This window comes from Schistocerca gregaria, unplaced genomic scaffold (assembly GCF_023897955.1).
Source record: "Schistocerca gregaria isolate iqSchGreg1 unplaced genomic scaffold, iqSchGreg1.2 ptg000577l, whole genome shotgun sequence".
Lineage (NCBI taxonomy): Eukaryota > Metazoa > Arthropoda > Insecta > Orthoptera > Acrididae > Schistocerca > Schistocerca gregaria.
The window spans coordinates 485,121-500,748 of NW_026061968.1; the positions used below are offsets into that span (position 1 = coordinate 485,121).

General features: G+C 41.7%; 1 non-coding gene across 1 annotated transcript; it reads left to right on the forward strand.

Annotated features, from left to right (window-relative positions):
- The first annotated feature begins 14,906 nt into the window (after nt 1-14,906).
- Nucleotides 14,907-14,981, forward strand: Trnat-ugu (transfer RNA threonine (anticodon UGU)). Its single transcript has one exon. It is a non-coding gene; the product is annotated as a tRNA-Thr (tRNA).
- The last annotated feature ends 647 nt before the right edge of the window (nt 14,982-15,628 follow it).

Here is a 15,628-nt window from a genome sequence, read left to right on the forward strand (position 1 = left end):
TGCGCAATTTTCCAATCTGTAGGTATAGATCTATCGGTGAGCGAGCGGTTGTATATGAGTGCTAAGTAGGGAGCTATAGTATCAGCGTAATCTGAAAGGAACCTAATCGGTATACAATCTGGACCTGAAGACTTGCCCATATCAAGCGATTTGAGTTGCTTCGCAACCCCTAAGGTATCTACTTCTAAGAAACTCATGCTAGCAGATGTTCGTGTTTCAAATTCTGGAATATTCCATTCGTCTTCCCTGGTGAAGGAATTTCGGAAAACTGCGTTCAATAACTCCGCTTTAGCAGCACAGTCGTCGATAACAGTACCATCGGCACTGCGCAGCGAAGGTATTGACTGCGTCTTGCCGCTTGTCTACTTTACATACGACCAGAATTTCTTCGGATTTTCTACCAAATTTCGAGACGATGTTTCGTTGTGGAACCTATTAAAGGCATCTCGCATCGAAGTACGTGCCAAATTTCGCGCGTCTGTAAATTTTAGCCCATCTTCGGGATTTCGCATTCTTCTGAACTTCGCATGTTTTTTCCGTTGCCTCTGCAACAGCGTTCGGACTTTTTTTGTGTACCACGGGGGATCCGTTCCATCTCTTACCAATTTATGAGGTATGAATATCTCAATTGCTGTTGCTACTATGTCTTTGAATTTGAGCCACATCTCGTCTACATTCGCATAGTCAGTTCGGAAGGAATGGAAATTGTCTTTTAGGAAGGCTTCTAGTGGCACTTTATCCGCTTTTTTAAATAAAATTATTTTGCGTTTGTTTCTGATGGATTTGGAAGAAATGGTATTGAGCCTAGCTACAATGACCTTGTGATCACTAATCCCTGTATCAGTCATGATGCTCTCTATCAGCTCTGGATTGTTTGTGGTCAAGAGGTCAAGTGTGTTTTCGCAACCATTTACAATTCGCGTGGGTTCATGGACTAACTGCTCGAAATAATTTTCGGAGAATGCATTTAGGACAATCTCGGAAGACGTTTTCTGCCTACCACCGGTTTTGAACAAGTATTTTTGCCAACATACCGAGGGTAGGTTGAAATCCCCACCAACTATAACCGTATGAGTTGGGTATTTATTTGTTACGAGACTCAAACTTTCTCTGAACTGTTCCGCAACTGTATCATCGGAGTCTGGGGGTCGGTAGAAGGAGCTAATTATTAACTTAATTCGGCTTTTAAGTATAACCTCCACCCACACCAATTCACACGGAGTATCTACTTCGACTTCACTACAAGATAAACCACTACTGACAGACACAAACACTCCACCACCAATTCTGCCTAATCTATCTTTCCTGAACACCGTCTGAGACTTCGTAAAAATTTCTGCAGAACTTATTTCAGGCTTTAGCCAGCTTTCTGTACCTATAACGATATCAGCTTCTGTGCTTTCTGTTAGCGCTTGAAGCTCAGGGACGTTTCCAGCGCAACTACAACAATTTACAACTATAATTCCGACTGTTCCTTGATCCAAGCACGTCCTGTAATTGCCAAGCACCCTTTGACATTGCAGCCCATCCCGCACTTTCCCGAGGCCTTCTAACCTAAAAAAACCGCCCAGTCCACGCCACACAGCCTCCGCTACCCGTGTAGCCGCCAGCTGAGTGGAACTCCTGACCTATTCAGCGGAACCCGAAACCCCACCAGCCTATGGCGCAAGTCAATGAATCTGCAGCCAATAAGGTTGCAAAACCGTCTGAGCCTCTGATTCAGACCCTCCATCCGGCTCTGCACCAAAGGTCCGCAGTCGGTTTTCTCAACGATGCTGCAGATGGTCAGCTCTGCCTTCATCTCGTAAGAAAGACCGGCAGCCTTCACCAAATCAGATAGCCGCTGGAATCCAGAGAGAATTTCCTCAGATCCAAAGCGACACACGTCATTAGTGCCGACATGTGCCACCACCTGCAGCTGGCTGCACCCTGTGCTCTTCATGGCATCCGGAAGGACCCTTTCCACATCAGGAATGACTCCTCCCGGAATGCACACGAAGTGCACACTGGATTTCTTCCCCTCCTTAGCCGCCGTATCCCTAAGGGGCCCCATTACGCGCCTAACATTGGAGCTCCCAACTAATCGATAACTAAAACCTGAATTGTACTGTTTCCTACGGGCTAATTACATCAACCTAGAAGCTTCCTCTATGTTCTACTGTGTTGTTTTTAGTGTCTCTGCATTCCTTAGCACGCGACATAAGTTTGCAGACGATAAATGTAACCGTTTCAGAGAGAAAAGCTGCCAATGTAACGCTCTGGCAATACGTGGATTTGATAGCAAATGACGAAAACGGGCCTATTTCTTAGGTTTTTACTACATATGAACACTTTTCACATTCTCTCGTGTAACGTGGCTTTTAGGCCTCTCTTCATGCAAAATCTTAAGGTCGTCGGTAATGTCAAGGCACCAAAGCCGGATAATAAGTCAATAATCGATTACTAAAACTTAAAGTTTACTGCTTCTTACTGGCTGATTACATCAACTTATAAGCTTCTTCTGTGTTTTACTGTGTTGCTATTAGTACCTCCACATAGCGCAGCACACAACATAAGTTTTCAGACGATGAAGGTAACCACTTCACAGAGAAATTCCAAATTCTGTGTCTGTGTCTACTGCCTGCTCATATTGTTTAAAGCAGGTTGCTCTAAATGCCCAGTGGATCTGATTCCCTTGATACCCATTCTAAACAATCTCGGATTGGGAAAGACCAAGCTCTGCTTATACTTATAGTCTGGGAAGTTGACATATCTTAGACAGTAAAATATGATGGTTAAAGATGTCCACTGAGTATTCCCATATACACTGAAGTTAGCTTTGAACAACAAATTATTAATTGGCCACCTACTCTTGACTCAATAGCTACTAAGATCTTTCACTGGTGAAGGAGGTGACAACGTTGTTACGTCCATTAGAGGCTTCTGTAGTTTGCTGAGAATGATGTGATATAATTGTGCCTTGTGATTTTCTGTGGAGTTCCAGAGTAAGTTCTACACTGGTGCAGGACATCCATTATTGCTGTTCTCATTCGAGGCAATCCTGGATTCTAAATCTCAAGCACCAGAGGATTAGAAACAGTAATGCAACCTCTGTCTTCCTGGCTGTCCACTATTTCAAAGTGCTGTGGTTGACAGTCTCTTCTCATTGTGCAGTGCTTGTAGATTATTGTAAATGGATAAACTGCAATATTTAGAACATCTCATTCTAAACTTTCTAAAGAACGAGACTTTTCTGTCACGACCACTTTTTGTGTGAGGTGATAAATACCAGGAATTTGGTTGTATTTTGAGAACCTAATGGTGACATACATTAGTGTCTGTGTAAATTAATGGAACTGGATTTTTCCTGAGGTCGGCAGTTTTCCGAAGGTCGGCGTTTTCCCACGAGGTCGGCGTTTTACCCCGAGGTCGACGTTTTTCCCTCGAGGTCTGCGTTTTTCCCCGAGGTCGGCGTTTTTTCCCTAGGTCTGCGTTTTTGCACTGAGGTCGGATCGGCGATTTTTTCCCCGAGGTCTAGAAATCTATCGGTATATTGAAAATCCAAAGTATTTTGATGTATATCGAACTATACTGATATGTCAAGTCAACTTGAAACATATATCCGACCACTAGATATCGGTATTTATCGAGATAGCGATATATTTCGATATACCTATTTATTTCGAGAATCGTTTTCTTAGGGGTACAGATTTTTTTCAAGACGTCCATTCTTTCCCATTATCGATTCATTTCGATATATCGACTTATGTCGAAGCACTCATTATATCGAGATGACGATTTATTTCGAGATATCTATCTATATTGAGGCATCCATTTATTTCGAGGTATCAATTGATTTCGAAGTATCCGTTTATGTCGAGATATCGATTTAGTTTGATATACCGAAACAAATCGGGTTGTCTGTTTATTTCGAGCTATCGATATATTTCCATGTATCGGTGTACTTCAGATATCTATTCCTTTCGAGATATCGATATATTTCAAGAAACCTCTATCTCAAGTAATCCATAAATTTCTAGATATTGTATTTTTAGAGATATCTTTATATTACTAGGTACCAATATATTTCAAGATATCGATATATTTCTATACCTCGATTTATCTCGAGAGGTCCGTGTGATTCGAGATATCGATCTATATGGTAAGCTGAAATGCGTCTAGATGTCGATATATTTCGGGATATCGAATCATTTAGATGTAGCTGTCTTTTGGAGGTGTCGATTTATTTCGAAGTTTAGATTTTTTTCATGGTGTCGATTTATTTCGAGGTTGCGATTTATTTCGGGTTGGCTATTTATTTCTGGGTGTGGATTTATTTCGAGGTGTCGATATATTTCGAGGTGACGATATATTTCGACGTTACTTGTCGACTGCATCAGCTTAGAACCTATTTCGTACAGAGTGGTGCGACTGCATACCTCAGAAGGCGACATTGATATCCAGACGATGAATGTAAACGTTTCTGAGAGAAAAGCGTCCAATGTGACGAATTGGCACTACGTCATTATGAAAACAAATGACGGAAACGTGAGGTTTCTGCCACTCAAAGTGCTGCCAACTTTCACCCCACCCCCTCCTCACTCTCCCCAGTCGTGGCGATCAGCTGGTGTGATAGAAATGGACACAGGAAAGTAATAACGTTCCATGAAATCCCATTCTAGGGAGGTTCAAGGGTAAATGTTCCAGACGGTTTATTTGCATTAAGACACGCATACTGGACATCTACAATGTCACATCTGCCAGATCGTTTCTATTGTCAGCAGTGGAAAACAAAACAGCGTACTGAAAAAGCCATAGTGAGACGCGGTTTTTGGTAGACGAAATAATAGGAAATCTCTAGGCACTGATAATGATGATCTAATGAGAATTCTGGTATTGTTTTGAAAGATGCATTTAAATATGCATTGAACGTAGCTCCAAATTATTTTGAGAATTATAATTGCGTTATGATGGATCTACATTGGAGATTTGGTAATGCAAAACATTTCGATCTGAGAATACTTTACGTGATAGAACGGCATTGACCTTGTGTGTCATTAGGGTAAAGTTAATTTGCCGCCATTAACATAAAATTTATCCGCCATTAACATAAAATCTATTTTTCAGCTTACTTCAATAAGGACTCACTTCAGATGATTGGACAACTAAAGAGAACTCAAACCGTTATTTTAATAGTATTCGTAGGTCCAATGCAGCATTTACCGTGGACAGTCCCTGAGTCAAGACTGTCAGTTTTATGTAGGGAGCACTCCTTTAAGAAAGCACTCCGTGTTCAGGCCACAAGTGGCCAATCAGGACCATCCGACCGCCACGTCATTCTCACTGAGGGTGGAGGAGGAGCTGGCTCTCCCACTCGTTGTGGTAGTTTCCTTTGACTGGAGCCGCTACTATTCGGTCGAGTAGTTCCTCAATTGGCATCGCAAGGCTGAGTGCAACCCGAAAAATGGAAACAGCGCATAGCGGCCCGGATGGTCACCCATCCAAGTGCCGACCACGCCCGAAAGTGCTAAACTTCAGTGATCTGACGGGAACCGGTGTATCCACTGCGGCAAGGCCGTTGCCCCTACCACTTTTACATGATATTTTTGATCGTAGATCAGGTCTGATGGCTAGAAAGAATGGACGTTTACCATGTTATGCACATTTATATTTTCACTACGTCGACACAGCTGGTCCAATTTCGACCAGCGGTGATGGTAGCCATAATGATCGAGCCAAGCATCCTGTGTACATTGGTTGCACCCAAGTGTGTGGGGATCACAGCATTCGTGACATTTAAATTTGTTACTTCTTTGCTACTATATTCGCAATAAATTTTGCAGACAGTATCCGCATATGACGCTGAATGCACCTACAAAATTATATCATTGTACGACACATGTTTCAGGAGATACGTCATAAAAACTCAGGACAAGGCCAGACGCTGCATAGTACGGACGTGGACGCACAGCTGTAAATAAATGCCTGGTCAACACCAAGCTTTTCCGCTAGTCATCTATAAAGATAAAAAATCCCCAATATTGTCCACCAGCATATTTTTGAAAAACCTTTACTTTGTCATCCATTTTTTTTTTCCTGTAAAAATCGTAAAAGCCGCATCATTGTGTTTTTAAAAATCGTTTCCTATTGTCATCTCTTTTTATGTATTTTAAACCATTTATCGCTTGTGTAAGCTGTGGCTACAAGTCCATTCCCTTTATGGGGTAATCGAAATAATGAACAACGGAAAAAAGTGTGGGTCAATTTCTTCCTCATTTTTCGGAACTTTTGATAATAGTAAATCGTTGGCTCTTTGAGGGCGTGGTAGGTACATACAAGAGATTAGTGTAAGATTAGAATTTGGGTTAGATACAGTGCCAGGAGGTTCTGTTTCTATCTGGCTAGCTTCAAAGTACTTCACCATCTACTAAGTGATGCGTTTCATTGTGAATGGTGTGGTCTGTGCTAGGTCTACCCTTTACTCCACAATGCTGTTCCTTCGATGCTATTAAAACCAGGATGTTATCAAAATATATGCACAGTGGCAGACTGGAGTCTGCAGAAATATTTCCAGTGGTGGGGAGGGGGGAAGGCGCGTCGGGGCTGGAGTGCATGATTCTGAAACTGGCACTCTGTGTACAAATCAGCTGGTCAGTTACGAGGTGCATCAAGCTACAAGACCCTAACTCTATAAGCGCTACAACTGGTCAAAGCTAAGGTTTAGCAGTATTGTGGAGAATTCTTATCTGGAAGAGTATGAGTATACTGTAACGAATAAAAACTCTTTACTCCAGATTCCAAGGATGGTTAGGGGCGACGGGTGAAAGTGCCCTTTTGCCTATCCTCCCCTCCCCACCTCCTCCCCTCCCACTCCCCTTCCCCCTCGCGGACGCCAATGGCTGGCCCGTTCATTTTGAGAACATCAGAGTTGCAGTAACCTTTCTGAGAAACTGTTCTAGATGTCCTTGCGCATCAATCTTACCACTCACAACAGCAGTGGGAATGTCGGTTATCGCTCAAACAACTGGTTTTCGGCTCTTATCAGTTTCCCAGCCTCACTTTAACCTAATTGTTAAAGCCCGTCACAATACCAGTTCTTGTAATAACCGATTTTCAGTATTTTATTTACATTATTTCCTCTTGTAAACGTAGAAATCAAACAAAGATAAAAATTTTTACTTTCTCAGTTTCTTGATAAATGGAATCAAAACGTCAAATACATTTATGATGACCTGCAGCCGTCCAGAACGAAATTAGAATTATATTAATACCGTCAGCTGCTCACGGGTGTCGATATATATCAACGGGGACAGGTGACAATGTGTGCCTGTCTGGGACTCGAACCCGGGATCTCCTGCTTACATGGCAGGCTCTCTGCCCATCTGAGCCACCGAGGGCACAGACGATAGTGTGACTGCAGGTACTATCTCGCGCACGCTTCCCGCGAGACTCACATTCTCACCTTCCATGTCCACGCACTACATTCGTAGTGTCCCACACCAACACATTCATTACTCGTGGAACACATTCTTACCAAGTCCCGTAACAGTTCGGGGAATACTTGTGCATCTTCACAGAAGAAGGTCATGGCTGGTATTGCCAGAACCATATACTTATATGGATATGGACATGTCTTCCACGAGGAATGAGTGTGTTGGAGTGGGACTCTACGACTGTAGTGTATGGACATTCAAGGTATAATGTGAGTCTCGCAGGAGGCGTGCGCGAGATAGTCCCTGCAGTCGAACCATACACTGTGCCCTCGGTGGCCTAGATGCATAGAGCGTCTGTCATTTTAGCAAGAGATCCCGGGTTCGAGTCCCGGTCGTGGCACACATTTTCACTTGTCCACGTTGATATTTATCAACGCCCGTGAGCAACTGACGGTATTAATATAATTCTAATTTCTTTAAATTAAATAGTCCAATAAAACTTTGTCCGCTGTTCGCTGTTTCTCTCAAAATATAGCGAGTACTTCTATACCACAGAAAACTGCCAGTATTATCCTACTGATTTTAGTTTTTAGAACTCTGCTCAAAAATTATATTTAAATCGGTTATCACAGCACTATGCGGGCATTACGTATAATCCAGCGATAAAGAGTGAAAACTGCGGCAGGAGAACTCTCTTTTTCGTTTTAATTTATCTGTTAACGGCTAAAAGCAGATAACGTAGACACAGGCAGCAGATCAGGCACTTTGTATTTTTATCCCGAACTATTAATGATTTGTAAAATTTTAACTTTTTTCCTTGTATGATGTCGCAAGTCGACCAAATCGACCATTGTGCTTCACTCGTACTGCATATCGTAAAATACTTCCAGGCTTCGAGATGGTGCCATTCTGTTTTACAACTGACGTTCGACAACAGCGAGAAGCTGCGTCCATTCTCGCGCACTGCTTGTATAACAGGCACAGTATTGTCTCGGCAATGTTGGACCAATTCACTTGTTGCTCGTTTCTATCAGCAGTGTTATTAAAGTGGCATACATCACTTTTCCCATTTTTTCTGTAATAACGCAGTATCTCAGAGCTATGGAAATCTTACGAATAAAAATTACTCGTCTTTTTTAAAAAAGGTTTATTTGAAAACTAAAAATTTTACTACGACAACTGTGGCTAATTGGTATATCTGTTTTTACGTGGTTATCAGGAAAATATAAAAAGATACTTGTTATAACCGAGAGCAAACAAATACCGAAAGTCATCAGTTATTCAGAACTAAAATACCCATGTCGTTTTAACTGATCGGTTTTTCTATCTCTAAACTGCAGTGTCGCCACAGAAAAGTGTGTCGTTCCATCAATGTACATAGCAACGTTGAGATATGTATGTGTTTATGCGCAATATCGGCAAATGGAAACACGAAGAGGTAATAAGCACATGAGCGATAGAATTTATTTCACAGTCAGAAAAGTCGAGTGACAGACAAGACTGAATCACTGTAATAGAAATTATATGGAAAGCTGTGTAAAGGAAAATTTCCAGTTCTTTCGTGGATTCCAAAATTGAAGCAAATTCCGGGACATCAAGGTGACATAGTCTTATACGGATAGTATTCCATGACTAACGTAATTGGCCCACATACTGTACTGGTATACTGATAATATTACACTACTAAGGTAATTTACCTGAAATAATTTACAAACATGTTACTATAACATTCGCTACTACTCATTACGCTAATTGACCTTCAGCCATTAAGCGCAAGCGCAGATCTCAGTTATGATACGTGCGCCATCCAAAAATTTATCAAGGTGGTAACTCAACACAACTAAAAACGATCATTGTGTGCAAAATAAATAGAACACCTCATAAGAAGAACATGACGGGTTTGAATCATTCCCACCGCAAAGGATGAAAAAATCAGGCTTGCACATAAGACCACTTGATAACTAACCAGAAATTCAGATTAGTTGTAGCTTCGGTGACAATCGCCTTTTTTACATTTTCCCCGTAAACTAGATAATTATGAAACGTAACAACTACTCTAAAATATCTGCAGCAACGGACTTGCCGCGGAGGTTGCATCGGTTCACGTGAGATCACCGAAGTTAAGTGCGTTGTCGGGCGTTGAAGGCACTTGGATGGGTGATCATCCAGGCCGCCTCATGATGCCAATCGAGGAGCTACTCGACCCAATAGTAGCGGCTCAGGTCAAAGAAAACCATCATAACGACCGGGAGAACAGTGTGCTGATCCCCGCCCCTCCTGTTCACATCCTCCACGGATGATGACACGGCGGTCGGATGGTGCTGTCCCAGTAGGTCACTCGTGGCCTGAAGACGGAGTACTTATGAAGCAACTACTCTCTAGTGGATGGTCGTACTACTGAGACCTTGATGCCTGGCATCAATAACAGATGGCAGCACAAGAGGTTGGCTTACGCCTACTGCCGAATTTTGCGATCTGTCGTAAGCCTGCGTAAGCACGTGGGGCCTTCCGTCTTAAGTGCAAGCATATCCATTGCGTTTTCTGCCGCGCGACTTGAGTGGAATGTTTCATTATTTCTGAAATATTATAGAAATGTTTTTCGTTGTATATCCTCACCATCGGTACTGAATTTACTGTAAAATTACTTGCTCACTTTTCGGAACTTCCGTTCATAGTAAATCGATACTATTTGAAGCCGTGGTAGACACGAGTCTAGTGTGCTTCACCTTCAGCACCTTCTGTGTCAGTCTCGGTTCCTATGTCCCTGATTTCACAACGAACAGTTCGTTGTCTACTGAGTATACTGTCTGTTGCACGACACTATCCCTCCCACGCTGCTAAATGTAGGTCGTCGGCAAAATATGACTGCAGTGGAACAAGGGCGTCTGCAGAAATTTCCCCAGAAGGTGGTGGTGGCATTGTTAGTGGTGTGTGTGTGTGTGTGTGTGTGTGTGTGTGTGTGTGCGTGTGTGTGTGTGTGTGTGGAGGCCATTACTATGAAATTCACACAGTCCAGACCGCCAAGGAAAATAAACCTTGAGATTTGGAAAGGTTGTTGATCTTATACCGCTTATACTGCATATTTCGAAATTCCACCTCTAAGGGGGATACACAGGAAATGAAAGGATTTTTGAAACATGTAGCTATTAAGGTAATTTTGAAGCTAGGCAGACGAAAATTTGTATCTGGTTTCTAGGTCAGAAATAAAGAAATATGTGTTCCAGTATTATTGGGAATTTAACCTCTATGAGGTGAAATAGTAGGTGAACATTTTATCTTGAGATAAAAAATTATGGAAGGACTATGGAAGTATTTTTAAGGCTATATCTACGAAAATTGGTATTTGACTTCAAGGTTACAAATAAGAAAATACGTATTTTCGTGTTTTTGGAAGTTCAACCCCTAAGGGGATGAAATAGAGTGAGCTGGTGCGTTTCTGGCGCCAGTTTCCGTCGATCGATGTTTCGATCTTTGAGTCGCGGTCCAGAGGACACTGCTCGCTAACCGACTGTAGTAGTTCTCTGTGCGGCCCAACATCGGGCTTACCGCGCTTACACTGGACACAGTTGCCAACAAATCGCATGCCATCGCCATATAGGTTGGGCCAAAACATGTGTTCCCGAACTCTGTTCAAGGTCTTGTAGAACCCCAAATGATCCCCTACCGCCGAATCGTGGAAATATCTGAGTGCCATGCTAACTCGTTCCTGTGGAATACAGACCTTCCCTTCACCACGGTTGTCTTCCCCTTTACACAAGACACCTCCCCCCCACCCCACCCCCCGAAGACCTCGCCATCCGCCAACTGCTGCCGAATCGGTCCCCACCCGGGGTCCTCGGCCTGTTTGCCGGCTAAGTCGCAGAAGAAGCCGGGTGTCTCGGAGAGAAGGAAATTGACCCCCAGATCCGGCTCCACGTGGCCCTTGCCTTCCCCAGACTCTGCCGCGAACATACGGATAAGAGCGTCGCCAATTCATTGTCTCTGCCACTAATATGGCGAACCTGGAGACAAGTCTCGTCATCTTAACTTCGGTATGATTTTTAGCGATCTTATTAATCAAAGTTTAAGGGCTGGCACTGGCCAAGTAACTCACGGAGGCTCATTGGTTTCAGTCCAGTTGTATTGCTCACCTGTTCTCCAGATAGGGTTGTGTAGTTTATGTCTCAGAAAATTGTCTGCTCTTGATGTGTGTTGTGTTAGAGATAACTGGCAGCGGTCGACGCTAGCATACTGGGAGCAGAGCACCACGGCGGCAGAGAGACATTTGAGGCCATGTCCTCTCCTTTACATCTTGGGTTATGTTGTCACTTTTGCGTGATTCCATCTTTCCGGTGCTGAACTATAGCATCCAAAGTTCAATTGCATTGCCATGTTGAGTATATTTCTATGTCATTCTCTGCCTCGTGGATCTCTTGTATTGATTTGAATCCTTGGTCTGCTCGCGTCTATCGCCAATTGACACGAAATATTGAAGCAACCTTATTTTAAGGGTATTGTCATATAGTCATGTTCTAGTTGTAATCATTCTAAGAATATTGTTGATTAATCAACTGAGTAAGTAAATTTGAAGGTCCGTTTAGTCAAAATTAAAGGACCCCCTTAATTGTTTTAGTCATTTTTATACAGTTTTGTTTAGGAAAGTTGGCAAGCCGAACGTTAAATATCTGTATTCTTACGCTTAATCTGTTTCTCCCCTGATTGCAAGTAGTGAGAGTTCTGCTATGAATTTTATGGACATTTGTGCTATTTAAGTAAAGCTTTACCTAAGTATATATACCTAGTCATATTCAAATTTCAAGTTGTACGGGTCTCGTTCCACTTAACGAAATTTATTTATTATTTGTCCAACTGATCTGGCCTTGTGATTTTATAATGCTTTTGATTGTAATAAAATATGTAGCAACTACAACGGATTACTATTGTGATTTTGGTGTGTCACTACCATACCCCATATCACAGAGGATGAAATGTTTCATGAAATATATGAAAACCTGTTTTTGATACATTGAACGATTAAGAGGGTGGAATATAGGATGTAATGTTCTATGAAAGTATTTCAGTGCGAAAGAGTTTTTAAAGCGAAATCTATGAATATTGTGTTATTGAAAACTACGTGTTTCACTGTTTTTGGAACTACAACCTCCAAGAAGGTGCAATAGGGGCACAGGTTTCACTGACCCATAGCCTTCCAGCCCAACCTGCAAAGTATACGGACTTGAAATTTGATGAAGGTGTAAATCTTACGCTGAAAGCATCATTTAAGAAGAGATTGTTCGAAATTTCACTCCTATGGGGGTGAAACATGGGTTGAAAGTCTTTTTTTTAAATATGTCTCTATGTCCCTATTGAAGCTATAACTACAAAACTTCGAAAATTGACATTTGGTGTCTCAGTCAGATACAAAAAAGAAACAGGTTTTTAGCATTTTCCGAAATTCTTCCATTGGGGGATAAAATAATTAGTGAAGGTTTTTTGAAAATAAATCATTATTAAAGAACTACTGAAGCATTTTTATAGCTACATCTAGGAAAATAGGTATTTGACATCTCGGTTGGATGTAAAAAAAATGTGTTTCGTTGCTCTTGGAAATTTAACTCACTAATAGAGTGAAATAGCGGATGTAATGTTTTATGAAATATTTCACTATGAAAGCATTTTTAGAATTAAATGGATGAAGATTTGAATTTGGCTCCTCGGCTCTAAATAGAAGAATACGTGTTTAATTGTTTTTGAAAACCCAACCCCTAAAGGGTGTGAGATGTTTCAGAAAATGGTTCATTATGAAAGGATTGCTAAATATATCTGACAATTCGTATTCGGCTAATATGTTACAATTTTTAAAAACTACGTGTTTTTCTGGTTTTGGAACTTCGAGCATAAGGGGATGAAAATTTTAATGAAATATTTATTGCGTTATATTAAAATATTTTAAATCTGCATCTATGAAAACCGGTATTTCACTTCTCAATTAGATATAAAGAAATATGCGTTAGGGAATGAAAGACTGTACGGAGATATCACCACAAGAATACAAACGGCTTGATTAACAAAAACCTTGGACTCCAGCTGTCAGCATTGCTTTTTGATCATTCAGTAAAAGACCATGCTTCAACGGCGCTAAGTTTAGAAAGTTTAGAAAGTGTTGCAGTTTATAAAAGACATAAAAAAACGATTAAAGAAAAAAATTCTTTGCAGACCATGAACGGTCTACGCAAGTAAAGAAGCGGATGATAAGCTAGCTCTTTATGCAAATGAGTTGGTCAGTTTAACTTCCGAGACATGTCATGCAGCAGGAACGGAATCCTATAGTTGTTACGATTGGCTAAAGGAAAAGTTTTGCAGAATCACTCGAAATCACTTCTGCAAGTGGCTAAGAATCTCGTAATGAATAAAAATTCTGTACTCAGAATTCCAAGGTGGGAGATGCAAGATTCCTCCCCCCCCCCTTCCCCCTCCTCACAATGCTATCCTTCTTTACCTACAGCAAAAAATAAATAAATAAATTAATAAATAAAACTAGAGAAATTTTTACTGTGAAACTATTTGCATACAAGAGAACGGCCCTTGAAATTTAACTCTTCAAAGTTTTAAGCCCTGCTCATTCCGGATATTGATTAGAAAGTGTTAATCCACATGTGAAACCTGAGTATATAATCCCTGTGACATTTGATCAACGGTGTTCCATAAGGACAGGTTCTCATTCAAAACGTTCGAAAATTCAATTTCTTTGTAGTTGCATTTTTTAAAGGTGTACTTGTCTAGACTCTTGGAACAGAAAGTTTTTTTTTTTTAATCCGTGCTTTACAAAAGTTTCTACAGTCCATTGTTTGAAGCAGTGTCACGGCTGCCATGAGCCGCGCGGGGTACCCGCCATGTGTCCAACGCCTTGTCACGGTTCGCGCGGCTCCCCCTGTTGGAGGTTCGAGTCCTCCCTCGGGCATGGTTGTGTGTGTGTTGTCCTTAGCATAAGTTACTGTAAGTAGTGTGTAAACATAGGGACTGATGGTTCAAATGGCTCTGAGCACTTTGGGACTTAACATCTGAGGTCATCAGTTTCCTAGAACTTAGAACGACTTAAACCTAACTAAATTAAGGACATCACACACAACCATGCTCGAGGCAGGACTTGAACCTGCGACCGTAGCGGTCGCGTGGCTCCCGACTGAAGCGCCTACAACCGCTCGGCCACATCGGCCGGTCTATCATGTATTCTAGAAGAGTTGCAAGGTCGTCAGTGGCGCCTGTTCTTTCGAGAGCAGTTACTATGTTCATATCTATGGTTAAACGTTACCCAGCCATTGACCTTCGTCTGTGCGAATGCGCACAGGTTGCCGGAACTCTTACGGGAATCGTCACCTTAGTGTGAGCCAGTAATGAGTGGATGGACAAATACCTATTAAGTACATTACGTATGCGGATTGTGGACGGTTGGGGATGTGAGTCTCACGGGAAGCGTGCGAGGGATAAATTCCTGCAGTCGTGCTGTTCATGTGTGCCCTCGATGGCTCAGATGGATTGAGCGTCTGCCTTGTAAGCAGGTGATTCTGGGTTCGAGTCCCAGTAGGGGCACACTTTTCAGCTGTCCCCATCGAAGTATATCAACAACACCTGTCGGCAGCTGAGGGTTTCAATTAATTATCAGTTGTGAAGGTGATTCGATGAACCCTTTGCCAGGCACTTAAATGTGTTTTGCAGGGTATCCATATAGATGTAGATGATAACTCGTCCCGTGTCGCACGTGCTCAAAATGATTCATACTGCAGAATGCATGCAAACATACTCACCGAAAATACGGACGAATATCAAGTGCAGGCTGCCGAGTGCTGCATATCCAGCTTTGACAGATCGGCTTTTCCTGCCAAGAAGAACAGGAAGTTGCTGTCTAGGAACAATCAGAGGTAGAGGAAGGGTTGATAAATACTCCTTGACTTGCAGACTAAACGTAAATAACGAAAATACATTTTTGGTAAAAATTGGTCAAAACATAATCGGTTGCCCTCCGTATAGGATTAGCTGTTTTGAATATTGAAAATCTGACTTCAGATTCGTTTTCAGCGACATTAAAAATATATATGTAACACTCAGTTCATGCAAATCGAAGTAATAATATAACTAAATGTTTTCCCTAAACTTTGAACACATTTTTTTCGGGTAACTATTTTCTCAGAACGGCATGCAGCATAAATTAAAAGTGGTTCGTTCTCTTAACATCTACC